The sequence below is a fragment of the Centruroides sculpturatus genome, unplaced genomic scaffold (assembly GCF_000671375.1).
Source record: "Centruroides sculpturatus isolate CEXI.00-Female unplaced genomic scaffold, Cexi_2.0 scaffold293, whole genome shotgun sequence".
NCBI classification, from domain to species: Eukaryota; Metazoa; Arthropoda; class Arachnida; order Scorpiones; family Buthidae; genus Centruroides; species Centruroides sculpturatus.
The window spans coordinates 58,769-64,886 of NW_019384893.1; the positions used below are offsets into that span (position 1 = coordinate 58,769).

General features: G+C 23.9%; 1 long non-coding RNA gene across 1 annotated transcript; it reads right to left on the reverse strand.

The window, feature by feature from the left end:
* Nucleotides 1-236: 236 nt before the first annotated feature.
* Nucleotides 237-1,636, reverse strand: LOC111631331. Its single transcript, XR_002757682.1, has 3 exons — nucleotides 1,501-1,636; nucleotides 701-771; nucleotides 237-475 (listed from the first exon to the last, which is right to left on the reverse strand). It is a non-coding gene; the product is annotated as an uncharacterized LOC111631331 (long non-coding RNA).
* Between the last annotated feature and the right edge of the window lie 4,482 nt (nucleotides 1,637-6,118).

Below are 6,118 nucleotides of genomic sequence, written 5' to 3' on the forward strand. Positions count from 1 at the left end.
CTGGTTATTACAAGTGCTTTTAAATAATAAAAAAACATAATAAATATAATTTTTAACATTAATTATAATAATTAGAATAACAAATTCATATGAAACTTTACAGTAAAGAAGATTATTTATAATTTATAATGATTTAACAATACTTCTGTCATGAAGTCTTCAATTCTACAATATGTATCTCAGATAGAGTTGACTGGATATGCTTTTATTAATGAAAAAATCATGTCTTAGATGAATTTTTTTTTCAGTCACTTGTCCAGCAAGTCAATGAAGATGAATATGATAAATATTTATAGAAATGTTAAACTTTTGTCAATGAGATGAGATGACACAAAAAAGGAATGTTGTCAGTCAATTAAACTGTAGCAGCTAATGAATATACTTGCAGTCTTAATTAAAAACAGAATATTTTCTTATTTCATCACCAGGCATCTGTGTAACATATATCGTATTCCTCTAACAACGGCAGATTTTGCTAAAATAAAATTTTAAAAAACCTTTATAAGATTCTATGATATATATTTTTTTCATATAAATAAATTCTGAAATTCACATTTCAGAAAATACAAAACATTTTTAACGTAACTAAACATTAATTTTTAAACTAAATTATTATTCATACAGTAGTTAGCACATTTCAAAAATTTGCCAGAAGTAATAATTAATTTTAAAAATTAATTTAAAGATATTATGTACTAACCTTCAATCCTTCAAATGTGTGTGCTGATAAACCTGTGCTATTCAGATTGAGTTTTCTTAAACCTTTCATTGCTAAAACAAAAGTAAAATAAATTTATTTCAAAACAATTTACAGATTGTAATAAATAAATATTAATCAATAATAATAAAAAATGCTACTGGATAAATGATAAGAATCTAAATTATCTATCAAATTTTTGAGAAAATTGTAAAAAAGTATAAAAATGAAACTTCATTTAACTATTCTTCAGTAGTTTATATTTGTAACTGTTGCAATAATACAACTATTGAAAAAATGTTACACTAAAAAATATAGTTTTATTTTTCATACATGTTTATAATTATTTTACAATTATTCTTTATAAACTAAATTTATGATATAAACTTATTCTTTGCTATTCATTTATGCTATTACATTTATTTTTTTGCAATGTCAAATTTAAGTAAGGAATAAATTATAGATCAAAACAGAAAATTATACAAGATATCAGCATTTCTCTACTTGTTTTATTAAAGAAATTTGCTATAGGTAATATAAACATTACTTCAAAAAAAATCAGGAGAATGTTAAGTCATTATGCAGTCTTCTTATATTAATTTGTTATTTCATTAATTTTAAAACAAAATTGAATTCCAATATGTTTCTCAGTAAATTTGATATTCTAAAATTTAACAAGATAAGAGTTTATAAATGGATAAATTATATTAAATAAATCATACCGAACTTCTATTAAAATGATTTTGTTTACCTTCTTTTGATTATCTTATATATTAATATTTCTAAAATAATGTTGTGTTTACCTGATAATGAAATTAATCCTTTATCTGTAACAGGTGTTTCACATAAATTCAGAACTTGAAGTTGGTGCAAATGTTCAGATATTAATTGTAATCCTGAATCACCAAACTAAAAATTCAAAATTAAATTAATAATTACATTAAAATGTAATAAGGATAATAGTTTAACTTATAGAACAAAATTTTTCATATATATTTAAAATGTTCAAAGTTTTTGATAATACAGTGTGTGATCAGTTAACGAACATAATCTGTTTCAAGACTTTGTTCGCTATCCGAATTGTTCATTAACCGATTGTCGATTTACCATAGGTTTTTATGGGAATTTGATTAATTCATTCTGGAGACCCCCCAAAATAAAAAAATATATATTTTCTTATTATGTTTATTTATATGTAATAATAAAAATACATACATACACAATCTTGCATTTTTATTAGTCAATGTTTTTTCTGTTTGTAGGGGTTAAAGAATCTGGCTAATGTCAATTGCTTTTCTCTTTTTCAAGATTTTTCAGAAGTAATTAATAGCATAGTAATTGTAGAGATCCCTAAGCCTATTAATCTCAACCTGGTTTGGATTCTCTTTCAGAAGAAAACATATCTCACCGAGTTTCTTGATGTTCTTCATTCAAGAGTTCTTGGCATTCTTCTGTTGTCAGATCCGTTTCAGGTTCCATTCAGCTCTTCAATGTTCTTTATTTCTCAGATATGATTTTTGTTACTCCTTAAGCTGCTTGAGTCTTCTTGATAATACAGTATCTTTCTTAGATAAGAATGAACTGCAGTCTACTGTGAACCTGTTCAAACCATACTGCCCAGCAACAACAGACATCAGACATCTGCCCACCCTCTACTTTCGCTATTATACTCTCACCTTTTGAAAATAAAAACCGATGCAAAACTTAACGAGTGTCTGACCGACAGTCTCACAAATACTATAAAAAACTGTTTCTGTCAGAAAAATAAAAGGCTGGAATTACAAGAGATAGTTTCAAAGTTCGGAGGAATACTATCCGATTTGAGTGTCAATGAGTTATATACCGAGTTGAATGTTGATATCAACGTCTCCCGCGCTCCAAAAAGTTTTGAATTGTTGTCTGAAGACACGGGAAGACCAATCGGTATTCATTATTTTATGTCGCTTCTTATTGTGTTTGTTCTGTGAGGTGTTCGTTATCTGATCATATGTTCATTGTCTGAACATAAAAATCTTTAGCGAAAGTGTTCATTATCTGATTTGTTCGTTAACTGATCACTCACTATATTATCAAAAACTTTTATGTAGTATCCACAGATAATTTATCTCATTATATGGCTGAGGAATAGACTAAATTATTTTTAAATTTGTTAAATTAAAATTATATGTTTAACAATGTTTTGGTCATAAATGTTTGCATTTGTTTTTAATAATTCCTGTTAAAATCACAGGCAGAGCAAATGTAGCCATTATGGTTAATGGCATTATATTTAATTAAACTTAACTGAGAAAAATAAAAATTTTCAATTATGAAATTTTCATTAGCAGAATAAATATGATATATATTAATTTTCTTTAAAGTTTCAAATATATATATATAAAAATTAATTTAATATATGAAATTTAGTTTATTCTAAAATCATATTTAACAAGTTTTGAATATTTACTTGTCAAAACCGTGTTGTCGTCTTCTTGTTTTGTTTGGTTCAAATGTCATGACTTGGTGAATTTATTGACACTTAGCAAATAATTTCATCATCAACTTTTAATGAAGAGGGATGAAAGCCCAAAACACGTATCTTTATGGATTAAAAGGTGATGATGAAATTATCTGCCAAGTGTCAATATATTCACCAAGTCATGACATTGAATAAAGCAAAACAAGTTTTGAATAGTTAACAAAAATTCTTTTTCTGAGAATCTGAAATTTTGCTATTTCAACATCTTCAAAACAACTTATCTTTGTTTTCAACATTATATTTAACCACTCAAATTCTTGAACAAAATTATAACAGATGATTAAATGAATTGTTTAAGAGTTTTTCAACTAAAATTCAAATACTTTCATTTTCTTTAGAATTCATATATAAAATTTCATTTTTATAAAAATGCTTATTATATCATATTACACAATCCTGATCCAGAAGATTTATGTAAAATAGGAGAGTGGCATCACTACCTAATTGCATATTTATAAAGGTAAAATTTTAAAAAAAACCTGTCTGTTAGTGTTATAAAAGCTTTAATATTAGCAATAAAGCAATAAAAAAACTCATTGATTAATATAAGAATAAATATTACCATGTACTGGTACATCCATGAATTTTGCTTTTATCTAAAATTTATATTTAAGTTCAATATTTTTAGATATTTTTTCTTTATAATTTTTAAAACTTTCTATTCATAGAAATGTCATTTGTATTCTATTTAAAAGTTTTAATTTCAAGTGATTAAAAAATTTATAAAACTTTTAGTGAAAGTATTAACAGTTTTTAAATAATCTATTCTTAAATTAAAATTTTGAATGTGTCTGAAAATGGAGCCAAGTTTCTCCAAAAATATTAAATAAGTTTCAAATTTGTAAAAGGACTGTTTTTATTTTGATAAGTAAATTATATAGAAGGATATATGCAGTTTTATAAACTTGAAAATCTATTATTAAAAGAATAAAAACTAAAGTTTTTGATTTTTCTATTAGTCCTTGTTAGACTTGTGAGAAATATATTCTATCATCAAAAATGTCTTGTGAATATAATTTAAAAAAAATACTTTATTGATTTTATTCATTCAATGCACAAATGTTATCTTTTGGTTGCTGAATAAATGTTGTAATCCACTATTTTCACAGTAGGCTGCAGATTATTATTATTATATAATATTCTACAACCTATTGTGACAATCTACAACATCGAAATTGTTATTCAGTTATGGCAATTTCAATAATCAATTTAGTTTAACAAATAGTGATTATTAATTATTGACCTATTTTATTGTGGGTCGAATACATTATTTTACTTGTTTAATACTTTACATTAAAGCTATTCTACATTCTTTTTTCAAATATATCAAAGAAAAAAACATAAAAATTTGAACTGTTATCATCTGTGAGAATTTCATATAATTAAATTAAATTAATTAGTAAAATGATATAAACTTTTCAGTTTGCTACATATTTTCATTTTATAATATTTTATGTTACATTATGTAAAGCTAATGATGTGATATTATTATATCACACATTCCAGATAATAATCTAAAAGTGACAATTACAATTTGTTATCGATGATTTTGAAGGTATTTGTAAGTCATACATAGGTTTTTCTAGATCAGCCTATTAATTAATTTTTCAATGACAAAATCTGTATTAAGTTACAAATTATAAACAACAGAATATTGTGTAATTCAGACTGTTTGATAAACAATGAATATACATTCAACTATATAAGAAACCTATTAATATTACTAAAATATTTATCTTAAATATCTTATTACTCATATGAAAATTAAAGTTTAATGATTATTGATAGTAGAGCAATATTTTCATCATTTATAACTTTCAGAATTATTTGGAATAAAACCTTAATTATTCAGAAAAATAAAGCTTTGGGATTTTAATTATTATAAAATAGAAAAAACATTGAAATAATTATTTCGCAAAACTTATAAACTTTGATAGAGTGGCTATTGTTACACAGTATATGTCAAGTTACAATTTATTTGTTGTATTTAGTTCAGTGAGACATTTATATGTCATGAAAAAATAAATAAATCAGAATATCAAAAAAAATCACTCAAATAGTTTTGCTTGCATTTGTTTCCTTGTTTGCAGCCTAACTAATAATTAGTTTTTTTTTATTATAACTAATTNAATTTTGTTTACAATAATTATTTTTAGCTTATTTATTATTATTATTTCATAAAATCAAGATTTGAAATTTGTTAATTATCTCAGAAAAGAGTTCAAAATAAAACTTGCTTTATATTTTAAAACTTTAAGCATTTTATTTAACATTAAAAAAAACTCTTTTCAATGTAAGGCTTTTCAGACAGTTCATAAATGATCAAAATCATTTTTACTATGCAAATTTGCCATTTATTTCCTTACATGTGTTTTGGCTGACGCCTTTGTCAATACAGCATTCTCTGGTTTTATATTTCGGTTAATCCCAGAGAATGCCACACCAATGAGGGTGCCAACCAAATGGAAGAATAGAGTAAATACATGGCAAACTTGCATAGTAAAACTGATTTTGGTCATTTGTTTTTTTTAATGGATATACTTTGTGATTCCAGTAAATAAATGAGTATAGGAAGAATATTTATAAAATTATTATCTTTGTCTATCTAAGATTATAGTTTACCTTGAAATGAAGTTTCATTTAAGCATGAAATTTTCTGAAAATTTATTTCAAATGAATCAGACTAATCTGAATTAAACAAAAAAAAAAAATCTTTTAGTTATGATATAAAAAACTTTTTATGCATCAGTATCGGTATAAAATAAACTAATGGAATCTTAATAACTATTTACTACTGGTAATTACTTTATTTACATATTAAAGTTATTACTAGTAAACTTTATTAAACTATGTTGTAAACTAAGTTGACAACTTTATTATATTAAAGTTGTCAATATATAGAA